Consider the following 15,250-nt stretch of genomic DNA (forward strand, 5'->3'; position numbering starts at 1 on the left):
CTGAAAGAAATAAAATGCAAGAGAATATTTGCAAACCATATAACTGATAAAGGAACTTGTATCCAGAATATGTTAGGAACTCTTACAATTCAGTGGTAGAAAGACAACACAATTAGAAATGTCTAAAAGATTTGTAGATGCTTCTCCAAACAAGATATACGAATGGATGCCAGATGCGGTGGCTCACACCTGTAACTCCAGCACTTTGGGAGGCTGAGGCAGGTGGATCATTTGAGGTCAGGAGTTTGAGACCAGCCTGGCCATCATGGTGAAGCCCTGACTCTACCAAAAATACAAAAGTTGGCCAAGTGTGGTGGCACATGCCTATAATCCCAGCGACTCAGAAGGCTGAGGCAGCAGAATCACCTGAACCCAGGAAGCAGAGGTTGCAGTAAGCTGAGATGGCACTATTACACTCCAACCTGGACATCCCAGTGAGACTCCATCTCAAAAACAAGCAAACAAAACACCCCACAAATGGCCCAAAAGCACACGAAGAGATGATCAATATCATCAGCCAATAGGGAAATGCAAATCAAAACTACAATGAGATACCACCTCACATCCACTAGAGTGGCTAAAATAAAACAGAGACAGTAACAAGTGTTGACAAGGATGGGGAGAACTGGAACCCTCATAAATTGCTGGTGAGACTGTAAAATGGTACAACCACTTTGGAAAACAATCTGGCAGTTTCTCAAAAAGTTAAACAAAATTACCAAATGACTCCGTAATTCCACTCCTAGGTATCTACCCAAGATAAATGAAAACACATGTCCACAAAGAAGCTTGTAAACAAATATTCATAGCAGCATTATTCACTATAGCCAAGAAGTGAAAGCAACCCAAATGTCTATCAATCGAAGAAAGGACAAACAAAATGTGGTAAATTCATAGACTGAAATATTTGGCCATAAAAAGGAATGAAGTACTGACACGTGCTACAAATCGACGAACCCTGAAGATACGTTAAGTGGAAGAAGTCAAACACAAAAGTCCACACATTGTATGACTTCACCTACATGAAATGTCCAAAAGAGGCAAATCCAGAGAAACAGAAAGTAGACTAAATTGCCAGGTAAGGGGGATGGGCAGGAAGTGACTGTTAATGGGTATGAGGTTTCTTTTTGCGGTGCTGAAAATGTTCTAAAATTAGAGAGTGATGACGGTTGCACAACTCCATTAATATACTAAAAACCACTAAATCATGTACCTTAAAAGAGCAGATTTATGGTATATGAACTATATGCCAATAAAGCTGTTATTTTTCAAAGGGTTTATTGAATAAAGTCTGGACTTGTCTTACTAGTCGTGTACCAATGTTGTTTCTTAGTTTTGACACACGTACCACGGTAATGTGTTGACAGTAAGGACATCTGGATGAGGAGTACACTGGAACTTTCCGTATTATCTGTATATGGTTTTTTCCGTATTATCTGTATCTGTATATGTATCTACAATTATTCCAAAAGGAAGATTTTTTTTTTTTTTTTTTTTAAACAGAGTCTCACTCTGGCGCCAGGTGTCAGGCTGGAGTGCAGCGGCGCAATCTCGGCTCATTGCAACCTCTGCCTCCCGGGTTCAGGCAATTCTCCTGCTTCAGCCTCCCAAGTTGCTGGGACTACAGGCGCATGCCACTACTCCCAGCTAATTTTTGTATTTTTTAGTAGAGATGGGGTTTCACCATGTTGGCCAGGATGGTCTCGATCTCTTGACCTCATGATCCACTCTCCTCGGCCTCCCAAAGTGCTGGGATTACAGGCATGAGCCACTGCGCCCGGCCCCAAAAGGAAGAATTTCTTTAAAGAAAAGATTGGTCATACGGAGCTATTATGTAATGATTTAACTAGGCTCCCAGGACTGTGGTGTACCTGCCCACTGGACCATAGCTGCTCAACGTCGGGAGGTACACTTTGCAATCAGGGCAGCCCACACAGGGCTGGATGTCACACAGAGGGGCGGAACAAGTAACAACACGCACTTGCATCTGCACAGCAAGGAACGCTCCTCTTCCCTCTTTTTATTTTTATTTTTGTTTTTTTGAGACAGAGTCTCACTGTCGCCAGGTCAGCAGGCAGTGGTGTGATCTCGGCTCACTGCAACCTCTGCCTCCCAGTTCAAGCAATTCTCCTGCCTCGGCCTCCCAAGTAGCTGGGATTACAGGTGCACGCCACCATGCTCAGCTAGTTTTTGTATTTTTAGAGGAGACGGGGTTTCACCATGTTGGCCAGGCTGGTCTCAAACTCCTGACCCCAAGTGATCCACCCACCTTGGCCTCCCAAAGTGCTGGGATTACAGACGTGAGCCACCATGCCTGGCTCCTCTTCCCTCTTAGACCTTCTTTGAGCCTCACAACAACACTCTGAAGTCAATACTGTCACCTCGGGGGAGGGACTACCCGAGCTGTCAGCGTCCTATTCCCTCACACTCCCATCTCTCCCTCTTGATATGCATACACTTCTATTTCGGCAAACCCAAGATCCTCTAAATCCCCATCTCCTGACATATCCCACTAGCGGCTGGGGTCATGGAAAAACTAGGTGGGCAGTTCCTGGCCTTTCCTCCACCAGCAGAGGTGGTGATTCTCTCTTGAACGTTCCAAGAGTCACCGCATGCATATGCCCTGATTTGAGTCACAGATGTCTGTGAGTTTGAGTCTTATCCCCCAAGCAGCATAGAACTCCAAGGGCACAGCCAATATCTTACTTATTCCTCAACCTCCCTGGGTCTTAAGACGCTCAAGCACAGAATGACTTCCTTCATTCACTGATGACCTAGAGACCATCAGCAAGCACAGTCACCCTATTCCTAAAGGAAACCTGCCGGCTTCAGGCACAGAACTCCTAAAAGGCAAACATTCTTCTTGGTCGTCTCTTGCCTGCATGGACATCACTAACGGGCTGGGGTTCTGTTTTCTGAGAAGCACTGTGTTGGCTTCCCCCGCTGACAAGCCCCGGAGCTGCGGCTTCACGTTATCTGGAGACCTGGGTGGGTGGGAAGTGGGCTATGGAGGAGGAGCAGGAGGCCACGCTCCACCAGGCCGATGGCAGCCCCTGCTTCCGTGGGGCCCATGGCCCACTGACATCACTGAGAGGCCGGCGGAGCGCAAGGGGCACGCGGGTGTCACAACTGCAGGCAGCACGTGGGGTCATGTGAAGTTCAGCTCCGGGGTTTTCTCAGTCCACTGGGTTTCACTCATCCCTTGTCCATTAAGCGTGTTTTCTCCCTCTCCCTGTTCCTTCTTTGTGTGCGTGTGTGTTTTAATTATTCCATGGCTTGGCTTGCTTTCATAACCCCACATTAACATTTCTCATTGCTGCTGAGAAACTCGGCATTCCACCCGCTGGAATGCAGTCAAAGACACCAGAGAGAATTCCAGCTCTGTGCAAGAACCCTTGGGGAGAGGGTCACTGTCCAGTCACCAAAGAGGAGGATGTGACAATTACACGTGGCATGACATTACCAGGCCCTCAAGCCACAAGGTCTCCTCTGACCTTCTACCCATTTTACAGATGAGGGCCACAAGTCCCAGAGGGTAACGGGTGACTTGCACAAGGTCACCTAGCTTCAATCAGAGCAAAATGACTCAATTTTTCAAAACTGCTATCACAAAGCATTTTTCAGCGCATGACAAGCATTCCACACAAAAAGCATTCACACACACAAAGAACTTACAATGAAAACTATGCCTTACTCGTTCACCAGCCATGAGAACTTTTTAATCATTAAGCATGAAAAATACCCAAATGCATATTCATCCCATACATTCATTCAACAAGTATTTGTTAAGTGACCAAGCTTTATCAGGCAGTGTGCTAGGCTCTGGAGACGTGAAGATGAATCATAACTGGTCCTGGTCAACAAGAACTCAACTGTGGGGCAAAGACCAACATGTGGAAAGTGAAACCTATTTGAAACATGCTTTGATCTACGTAACATTCATAAGAAATAACATCTGTGATCTCCACAGTTTTCTCTCTACCTGCAGATGAGTCCAAGCTCTGGTTTTCCACTTTTTTTCTCTTTCCAAATGAAAATGGAGCACAGCTGACATTTTCAATCTACTAAGTCATAAACCACAAGGCAGGATGCAAGAACCAAACGCTCTGTTTTAGAACGAGGCCAGTGCAGAGAACAGAGCCCACACCGTAAGGCAGAAGCTGTGGTTCAGATGAGTGATGTGCCCTTAGTGGCCAGGGTCCCGGCCTCCGACCCAGACAGCAGTCCCATGGAGCCTCTGTCCTTGAGGGCTCAGGGCCTGGGACTGTGAGAAGAATAACCCAGAAACCAATGATTTCAACCTATCGTGGTGTGTGTCAGACCTAGGCATGCTCAGCAGCTCGAGGGATGCATTTGCAGGAGTCAGGAGGAGGGGCATCTGAAGGCTGCTTCCCGGAGATCAAAGTGGGACTACATTTTGGAGGAAGCAAGTTGAATGGGCTTTGCACATTCCAGGCTGGGTATGGGCAGAGCAAGGAGGCAAGAACTGGCTTGGCACAGGGCGGGGAGGCAAGCAGGCCTCTAGTATCATCAGAGTGGGGATTCTCAACCTTTTTGGGCAAAGCGTGATCATTTTCAATTCTAATGATTTTCACAGACCTCTCCCATGTACTTGAAATCAGTCACTCCACAAACGCTTAAGCCCTGCCCATTTACAGCAAAAATACAACCGCACAGAGTCTGCAGCCGCAAGGTTGGAAAGCTTCTTACTGGAGCCCCCAAGGGCAAGGCCAGGCGAGGGGAGATGGAGGATACTGTGCAGACCCTGAGGGACAAGGCAAGATATCCCCGAAGTACTGGGAGCCAGTGGACGGGACGGACGGGTTCTAACCAGGGAGGTTCTGGAGCAAGATTTGTCCTTTAGAAAGACTACCCTAGGCACATGGGGAGAGCAGATCCAGAGAGGCTGCCGGGGAAGTGACCCAGAGGCCCAGTCACCTAAGTGAGGGAGGGTGACTTTCCACACCAGATTCCGCATCAGAGGCCTCAAGCCTCAGATAATCCTCCCTTCCAAAACCTAAACTCAGCCCTAATCACCCATTCATTTTCTTTCCTTTTTTTTTTTTTTTTTTGAGACGGAGTTTCGCTCTTGTTACCCAGGCTGGAGTGCAATGGCGCGATCTCGGCTCACCGCAACCTCCGCCTCCTGGGTTCAGGCAATTCTCCTGCCTCAGCCTCCTGAGTAGCTGGGATTACATGCACCACCATGCCCAGCTACTGTTTTGTATTTTTAGTAGAGATGGGGTTTCACCATGTTGACCAGGATGGTCTCGATCTCTCGACCTCGTGATCCACCCGCCTCGGCCTCCCAAAGTGCTGGGATTACAGGCTTGAGCCACCGCGCCCGGCTTTTTTTTTTTTTTTTTGAGATGGAGTCTTGCCCCTGTCGCCAGCTTGGAGTGCAATGGCATGAACTTGGCTCACCGCAACCTCCGCCTCCTGGGTTCAGGCAATTCTCCTGCCTCAGCCTCCTGAGTAGCTGGGATTACAGGCACGTGCCACCATGCCCAGCTAATCTTTGTATTTTTAGTAGAGTCAAGGTTTCACCATGTCCGCCAGGATGGTCTTAATCGCTTGACCTCCTCATCTGCCCTCCTCAGCCTCCCAAAGTGCTGGGATTATAGGCGTGAGCCACCGCGCCTGGTCTCATTTTCAGTAATGGTCACCACTCTGCACCTAACACTAAAACAAATTGAAAAGGAAGATTTTCCTAAACTAAACCAAAATCAAATGGCTCCCCTTTCTCAGGCCATATCCCTATGAAAGGGAAGAGTGAGGCGTTGGGGTGCATGAGGCCAAGAGTATGGGGCAGGGAGGGGAAGTGGCGGGACAGAAGGGAGCCCTGTCCACACAATAACCACAGTGACAGGCGGTGACTTAGGCTGGGCAAACCAAGTGACCTTGGCAAGGCTCAGAGAGGCAGGAAGGGCTGGGGGAAGCCCCACTCCTATCAAAAATTACTCCCAGAAGGATGACGGATTTCATCTGTCTCTGCCCGCAGGTGACCACGGACTGCACCAGGAGGGCAGGAGGGCATGGCAACAAGGCTCTCCCCTCGTCTGGCACCTCAGAAAGCAGAGCTGATCTATCTCACCCTGGGAAGAAGGGTGGGGTGCTTACCTGGTGGGAGCGGTGCAGCAGGCGGGGAGATTCCAAGGCTCTGGAAGGCCCACTCCCCGTCAGGAAGATAAAGCTACCTCTCTCTTGGCTTCCCGGGGCCATGACAGTCGCTGTGCCTGAAATTCCCACCATTTGTCACTGCTTTGGCATCCAAGGCTCAGCGACTGACTGACAACACCAAACTCTTCAGTTAAAGCATGAGTCACGAAAATCCTTTTTTTTTTTTTTTTTAATGCACTCAGTCAACATTTATTGAGGGCTTGGCTGTTCCAGGTACTGTGCTGAGCCCTGGGTGGGAGCGAGGGCGATGACTAAGGCTGGGGAAGGTAGGGCTAGGGAAGCCGACAGAGCCAAGCCATGCAGACGGGGCCTTGGGAACCCAGCTACAGAGACTGGGCTCTACTCAGACTCCTGGAAAGCTCCCAAGGAGTTTTAAACCACTGGGGAATGATATGTTTTGATACCATCGGTCTGTGTCCCCGGGGGTAATAAATACTATGTCATTAGCACCATTAACACCTTAGTGTGAATTAGGTAATCAGATGAAGTGTCACCTTGCAAAGGACTAAGATGTAGGATGATAAGTTTTGATGCCAGAAGAGTGACGCCAGGCAGAGCTGGTGCTCAGTGGTCACTCCCGTGGGTAATGGAGAGCAAGGGGCAGACCCCCAAAGGAAGCCGGGTGTGTGGCCGTCATAGCCTAAGTGTCCTCCACGTATGATGCACACCTGTGAATACTGACTGAGCTCCTTGGTTCTGGGTTCTGAGCATAGTGGAAAACAAAAGAAATGGCCCCTGCCCTCAAGAGGAAGACAGACGTAAATAATCACAGATTTAGAACTACAAGCTAGACAAAGTCTCAGAGGAAAGGAACAGGCATAAAGTGGATTGGGACAGTTAGGATGAAGCGGGGTAAATAAGGAAGGGCTCTCTTAGATGATATTTAAGCAGAGACCTGACTCACATTCGCCACATCAAAATGATGGGGACAAGCATTCCAGGCAGAAGGAACAGCATGTGCAAAGACTCTAAGGAAAAAAAATGTAAGGGTCAGGGTAGGCCTAAGAGGTTGAGATTTGAACCCTTATTTGGGATTCAGACCCTTATCCTCAAGCCAACAGGAAGCCCTGAACAAGTTTCAGCAGATATGGCAGAAGACAGAACGTACATTTCTTAGAGATCATGCTGGCTGCTGGTGGAGAATGGGCCCAGGGGAGAGGAGGGTGTAGACGAGAAGACCAGGTAGGAGGGAGACGGGGCCAGAGATGCCCTGATTTGGGTGAGGAAGCAGCACTGGAGATGGGGCACTGGATGGACTGAGATAGTCTGTGGACAGGACTGACACCATCCAGGGCTTGCTGATGGCGTCAGTTCTGTGATGGCGTCAGTGCTTCTCCAGGAGGGAAGGAGAAGAGGTTACAGTGATCACTTCCTGAGGTCTGGATGGTGGTGCTGTCACCGGGACGGGGAAGCCTGGGGGAGGCTGTGCAGATGGCAGGGAAAGCAGGGGAATGAGGACAGATGAAGGCTTCGATTCAGGACACGCTCGAGCAAGGCCCCGCGAGGCAGCCTGGCACTGACGTCAGCAATGGGCCGGGCCTGACCTAGGGCCACAGGAGGCATCAGCAGCCCCGCGCTGCTTCAGGCTGGTGGAAAGCCCCACGGGATCTCCAGCCAGGGCACCCGGGTGAGAGACACATTCCTGTTTCTCCCTCCTGTTGCCATGTCAGAGAGAAAGGCTTTCCCTTTTCTGGAAGTGCCAAAAATGCGGCACAGGAAACTCACTCTGCTGCCAGAGTGACTAATATTTATCACTGGTATATACAGTAGCCATTCTTCAAGGCCATGAATTTCTGCCCGCAGCTACAGCCTCCCTCTGCCCAAGCTCAGCCCTGCCTCGGCATTCTGTAGGGCTGAAAAATACGCTTCGCTTCCTGTAGGAGCTCCGCTTACCCAACAGCCCGGCATCCTCTCGGCGCCCTGGATTCACTGCACACAGCTCAGCGATCAAGGCTTCCACTGTGGCCGTGGAGGTGCACCACGATCTTGTTCACCCACCCCTCCCTACCCATCCTGCCTGAGTCCCCACCACCAGCCAGAGGCAGCTCCTCCCTGCCAGCAGACAGCAGAGATAAGACACCGATGGCAGGAACTTTGGAGAGCACCTCATCCAACTCTGTTTACCGAGGAGTAAGCTGAGGCTCAGAGAAGTCAAGTGGCTTGCCTAAGGTCACACAACTAAGCTGAGACAAAAACTCCAGGCCAGGGCTCCTGCTTTGGGAACAGAGGGTCAAAGGTGGCAGTGCCTCCTGTTCAGGGAGGTGAGATGGAGCCACCGGTAGCTTTGAGACGAAGATACCCCCAGGAAGCAGACAAGGAAAAGCAGCCACTGGGATGCCTGAAAGATCAAACTCTCAAAGAAGTTTGCACGCAGCTGCACGGGGTCGGTCCCCCACACAGCTCTCAGAAAGGAAAAGCAGCTTCCAGTACTAAAAGAGGGAGAGGAACTGGTTCCCAGGACATAGACACCAGTTCTTAATGGAAGCAGCTTCACGCCTGCAAAGCAGTTTACACATTTATCAAGACCCAGATGACTCTGTCAAGGGAAGGGGGTGGGCAAAGCCCACAGAGGAAGTAGTTTCTTGTGTGGCAGTGACCACTGGGGAAACAAGATAACATGAATACAGTGATCCAGTGTAAACTTGGCCATTTGTGCCATGTCCCTTGCCAAAGTTATCCGTCTTTGGCCACCTGACGGAACAGAGGGCACTCATGGGAAAACAGCTGGAAAAAGGACACTGCCCCAAATTAGCATATTCATCACTTACTGGGTGCCACAATAAAGTCCCTACGAGGGCTGGAATCCTTTCCAAATCTCAGGTGTTCCTGGACTCAGGGATAATGAGGGCTGACTGCAAAATGCAGAATGCCGGGAACACAGAGCACAGCTTCAGAGGGCAGGCCCTTCTTCCTAGAAGCTCCATGTCCTTCTAGAATCGGACACACTGATTAGTGTTTCTTACCCAATCAAACCTGCTGCTGACCGTGACTTCATGTATACAATGACATCCTATAGCTGCGATGAGAACCGGGAAGGCATTCATTCATTCAAACACTCATTGAGCACCTTGTAATACCAAGCATTGTGCGAGAGGCAGGGATTACAGAAGTTGAAATATACCCACTCCTGCTGGGGAAAAGCTTTTGGTTGTCAAAGGTTGGGGGCGGAGGTGGGGGGCAGACGAAAATCCTGAAATCTGATCTTATCTGTCTTCCTGCCTTTGAACGCTGCCACAACAAAACCAGCGGAGGCAGGCGCTTTTAAAAGTCGGGTCCGTTGTACACTTTCTCAGCTACGCGCCCCTTTCCTTCCTCCAGGCTTCCTGTCTCCCTTCTGTACCGTCACCACCAACTACCCTTGAATGTCAACACCTCTGAAAAAGGTGAAATAATTCTGCCACCTTCCACACTGCAAATAGCCTCTCTAATCAATCCAAGCAAGTGTTCATGGCAATCCAGCAGTGAGCCTGGCACAAAGAAAGAGGTCCAGGGTGGTCACTCATGGTGATGTCAAAGCCGAAACGGTGGATCCAGGAGCACTGACAGTTGGAGGAAACCCTCCTCCTTCTTGCTTCTCTGTTCCAGCTCCTTGCTGCGCTGGGTGCTTAGAAAAACCACACGGGGTAGGGAGTCCACACAGGGGCCCACACCCCACACGCATTCAGCTCCACAATCAAGAGTCACACCTGGAAAGGGTAGCTGAGCTGAGGAAACGGCAGCCCAGGGCAGGTTAAGTGGAACTCAGGGGTCCTGGACTCCAGGTCAGCAGCATACACCAGCATAGCACCTACCCCAGAGGCCCCAGGCCAGACCAAGCCCTAACATCAGGGCACAGTTAGCCTGGATACAAAACCATTAATAACTCACACTTGCATAGTGCTCGGCTGTCTTCCAAACTCTTTCCCATCCCTCACTCTCTCCTGATCATGAGGCAGCCTTCACTATAGTCAAGATGGGTTCTGCTATCCCCTTGTCAGAGGATGTAGAGTGAGTCCCAAAGAGGCCGTGTGCCTTGTTTGAAACCACATGAAACAGACTCAAGTGTGTAGGTCTTGCACGACTCTTCTACTGGGGTGGTGGGAGGCAGGGGGAAGGAGTTAAGCAAAACAACAGAAAAAGTACAGCTCCCATACAGAGGAAGTTGACAATCAAATTTGGGGGAAGGGCGGTGAATGACACATGGACAAGCTGTGTCAATTTGGCTCTTGACACAGAAGAGCCAAATTAATGCATTCAAAAATGTGTACTGAGCATGTACTACATGCCAGAGCTGGGAAGTGATGCAGTAGACCATTGAGAGATAGTCAAGACTGGTTGGACACGGTGGCTCACTCCTGTAATCCCAGCCCTTTGGGAGGCCAAGCCGGGTGGATCACCTGAGGTCAGGAGATGGAGACCAGACTGGCCAACACGGTCAAACCCCATCTCTACTAAAAATACAAAAATTAGCTGGGCGTGGTGGCACATGCCTGCAAGCCTAGCTCCTCGGGAGGCTGAGGCAGGAGAATCGCTTGAACCTGGGAGGATGCAGTGAGCCGAGAGCGCAGGGCTGCACTCCAGCCTGGCGACAGAGCGAGACTCCGTCTTCAAATAAAATAAAGTAAAATCAAGATTGTCAGGACTAAGAAGATGGAACCTATTCTGGGTTTTAAAGGAGAAAAGGACAAAGGAATCTGGGAGAGCATCCCAGGAAACGTCAAGAGGAAACTAAAACATGGCAGCGGTTGTGGATAAAACACACTGAGGAACAGCTATGATGAGCCTTACCTGGGAGGAGCAGAGGGGCCCTAGAAAGTAAACCCAGAAAGCGGTCAATTCTGGAGAACTTTAAACATCAAGCTAAGGGGCCATGTATCCTTTCTACAGAAACATGGTATAACCAGATCCTCCCAGTCTATTTCATTCAAGGTCACTCCCTGCAACTGACCAATCAGGACCACCAAGAGGTTCAGAATTCTACCTGTTTAATAGAATCCCCATCACACATCAAGCATCCTTGCTCCCATCACGGCCAGGACAAGTCTATACACACATGTCGGCCCAGAATGGCCCTGAACTATCACCTTGGACACACAGTTCTGAACATACAGATCTGAACGCTTACAAATCCATTCCACTGCTCATGAGAATGCAGTGGAAGGCACACTTTCTAAAGGGCTGCATTTCACACATTTAAAGTGGTTTTCACACATTTCTGAACAAAGTGCATGACTGCTGTATGTGTATGAACATAACACGTTTCAAAAGGGAAAAAAACAGTGGTTAAATCTGACTCATTCTACTCTCCTGGCTTTTTTCTCTCAACACAAACTCACGCACGCGAGCATGCACATGCATGCACACGCACACATACACAAACACACACACACACACTTTCACAGCATTTCCCGCAAGGCCGCTTTGAATAACATGGTGGGTGCCTCAGGGCAGGAAGGATTCACTGGGTCAATTCTCCTCACTCTCGACAAGCTCGCCTTCCAAGTGACCCATGAAAACACAATTTAACCATGAACTTCTGGAAGGCAGAACCTGGTTCTACTCACACGGCCTTAAACAGATCAGGTGCCTCATAATCCTGCTGATTTGATGGCGGAAATAAGTATCGGTGCATTCCAAGTCCTGCTTCCCACAGCTAAGGCTCTCCTAAAGACAAAGGCAAATTCTGCTGTGCCAAGTACAACTCCCAACACAAACCAGTTTGCATTCATTCTTTTTTCTTTCAGTTGCACCCACTCTTGGGTTTCATTTCAGTAAGAGCCTCAACAGTTAACAAAGCACGTTAATGTCCATCATCTCATACAGATGCTTACACCAACACCCTAAGATAGGAGAGGCCACCAATATCGTTCACATTCAAAGATGAGGACTCTGAACGTGGCTGGGCGCGGTGGCTCATGCCTGTAATCTCAGCGAAGCAGAGGCGGGCAGATCAAAAGGTCATGAGTTCAAGACCAGCCTTGCCAACATAGTGAAATCCCGTCTCTACTAAAAACATAAAAATTAGCTGGGCCTGGTGGCAGGTGCCTGTAATCCCAGTTACTTGGGAGGTTGAGGCAGGAGCATCATTTGAACCCAGAAGGCGAAGGTTGCAGTGAGCCAAGATCACACTATCTCACTCCAGCCTGGGCAACAGGGCAAGACTCCAACTGAGGACTCTGAGTGTGAACTCACTTTCCTAAGGTCATGTAGCTAATAAACGTTGATCTTGTCATTCCTTGCCCATGGATCTCACCTCAGTTAGAGTATAACTCAACTTCCAAGATACTGAAACCTTATTCAGCTTCTTCTATGGATTAAATACATATTTAATTCAATGACAGCTCAGCCTGTTCAGGTGGCATTATTGTCATTATTATCATCATTGCTATATTGCCACTGACCAGGACAGGATGCCAGAGCTTGACCTCAGAGAGCAGGCAGGCCTGTCCCCTTACATGTCAGAGGGTGAGAGAGTCAGAGGGCTTGCTAAATTTGAAACCTTTTTCTGATATCCAAGCAGTTAAACAGCTCACTGACTCGCATATGTAAATATTACTATAAGCTACAGTTTCATTTACTCTGTGCTGGGGCCAAGAGGGTTTGAAAGTAGAGTGAGCATAAATTAGGTACTGGAAAGTTTCTTATTTCCTGTAGTGTCAGATGTTCATGGTCAAAAAGAGAAGAAGAGCAGCAGCAGCGTCACATGGCACAAGTCTCCCATCAAACACTCAGTGCATGTACTTGCACATAATTGCTTCCTTTCGCTAACTGCCCAGAGCAGGGAGCACAACTGTAACTGTTCTAGACACATCCACGAGGACACAACCCAGAACTTTGGCTATTTCTGTTTCTGCTACTCAGCCCCAGAGCCTCCTGGGCCTCACCTCAGGGTGAGACAGTTTCTCTGAGCACCCAAGGATGGCACAGAATGCCAGGTGGAATAGAGCTGATCCTCAATACAGAGCATACCCAAAGCCACACAGGAGCTAAAACTCACTTTTCCACTGTGACTTTCCCAAAAGAAAGTGAGGCGGGTGGCCAGGCGCAGTGGCTCACACCTGTAATCCCAGCCCTTTGGGAGGCCAAGGTGGGTGGATCACGAGGTCAGGAGATCGAGACCATCCTGGCCAACATGGTGAAACCCTGTCTTCATCACTAAAAATACAAGTTAGCCAGGCGTGGTAGCACGCATCTGTAGTCCCAGCTACCTGGAAGGCTGAGGCAGGGGAATCACTTGAACCCAGGAGGCAGAGGCTGCACTCCAGCCTGGCAACAGTAAGCAAGACTCTGTCTCCAGAAAAAAAAAGTGAGGAGGGCAGAAGCCAAAGCTCAACTGTGGTACATTTCTCTGTGCCCGTGGGCAAGTCACTAGCCCTCTCTGGGTCTCTTGCTCGTCATAAAGGTAGAGCCTGGATGGGAAGGTCCCATGCTTTCTTCAGCCTCTGTGTGCACATGAAGGAGCCATTCCTTTCTTTCCCACCCAGCACAACACATCAGAAACTAAGTCAGTGAAATGGACATCATTAGAGGAACACATTGGATTTTCACATATGTTTAAATCAGTTTATATGCTTATCACAATATATTAATATCTTTATATTAATGTTGTAATTCATATGTGTATCAATATATTAATATGTTAATATATGTAGCAAAAAATCTACCATGTTAGCCATTTTAATGTGTATAATTTGGTGGCACCGAGTTCATTCACAATGTTGTACAACCATCACAACCATTTCCAGAACGCTTTTTATCACCCCTCAAGGAAACCCTGTATCCATTAAGCAGTCAGTCATTCCCCGTTCCCCCTCCTCCACCCTGGGCAACTACTGATCTGCTTTCTATCTCCATGATTGCCTATTTGGGGTATTGCATGGGGACGGAATCATGTGATATGTGGCCTTTGCCGTCTGACTTCTTCAACTCAGCATAATGTTTTCAAGTTTCATCCACGTGTGGTATGTATTTCATTTCTTTTTTTTCCTTTTTTTTTTTTTTTTGAGGTGTTGTTTTGCTGTTGTTGCTTAGGCTGGAGTGCAATGGTGCAATCTTGGGTCACTGCAACCTCAAGCTCTTGGATTCAAGCAATTCTCTGGCCTCAGCCTCCCAAGTAGCTGGGATTACAGACATGTGTCACCACGCCTGGCTAATTCTGTATTTTTAATAGAGATAGGGTTTCACCATGTTGGTCAGGCTGGTCTCCAACTCCTGACCTCAGGTGATCTGCCCACCTCAGCCTCCCAAAGCCCTGGGATTACAGGTGTGAGCCACCACACCCAGCCACGTACTTCAGTGCTTGGCTCAAAAAATATTCCATTGTAGAGTGGAATATGCTTTTGAATTAATTGCTAAATAAATTATTCACAGACTGTAATCCTATTACTAGTAATAATTAAATAAGATAATCTATGTAAGGTATAGGCACATGGTGAGCTTCAGTTAGCATTCACTTTTTATCGTCAACAAGAACTCCTCATAGCACACCTTGCTGGTGGTGGTGCCATCACACCTTACTTGGGAATCACTGGGCTGGAGGTGGCATCCACATCCCATCTTCTGAATACATGAATCGAAACATTTCCACACACATATTACGTATTCCCCCCATTCTCCAATGTGTGTGCACCTCTGGCAAATAAACCTTCCTTAAGCAGTAACCATTATAAGCTAGCAAAACACTGGAACCCTTCTAAGTAATCTTGCCACATGAAATTTACCAAAATAGGCCAGGCGCAGTGGCTCATGCCTGTAATCCCTGCACTTTGGGAGACTGAGGTGGGTGCATCACAAGGTCAAGAGATCAAGACTACCTTGGCCAACATGGTGAAACCCCGTCTCTACTAAAAATACAAAAATAGCCGGGTGTGGTGGTGTACTCCTGTAGTCCCAGCTACTCAGGAGGCTGAGGCAGGAGAATCATTTGAACCCGGGAGGCGGAGGTTGCAGTGGGCCGAGATTGCGTCACTGTACTCCAGCCTGGGCGACAGAGTAAGACTTCATCTCAAAAAAAAAAAAAAAGGAAATTTACCAAAATAGAAAATCCTTGGGGAGATGGTGTAATTCTTCATTTTTCAAAATGATTCACAAT

The 15,250-nt window shown here is 48.6% G+C and overlaps 1 protein-coding gene across 6 annotated transcripts in view; it reads right to left on the reverse strand.

Moving 5' to 3' along the window:
- SMAD3 (SMAD family member 3) overlaps positions 1 to 15,250 on the reverse strand; it is a 139,354-nt gene that overhangs the window by 88,082 nt on the left and 36,022 nt on the right. Inside the window, exon 1 of one of the 6 annotated variants that reach the window (XM_074392757.1) lies at positions 6,121 to 6,140. The exons of the other annotated variants lie outside the window; for them this stretch is intronic. The gene's annotated coding sequence lies outside the window, so the exon portion shown is untranslated. Of the gene's footprint in view, positions 1 to 6,120; positions 6,141 to 15,250 lie in introns of those variants that run through there. 6 annotated transcript variants of the gene reach the window in all.

This window comes from Saimiri boliviensis, chromosome 2 (assembly GCF_048565385.1).
Source record: "Saimiri boliviensis isolate mSaiBol1 chromosome 2, mSaiBol1.pri, whole genome shotgun sequence".
NCBI classification, from domain to species: Eukaryota; Metazoa; Chordata; class Mammalia; order Primates; family Cebidae; genus Saimiri; species Saimiri boliviensis.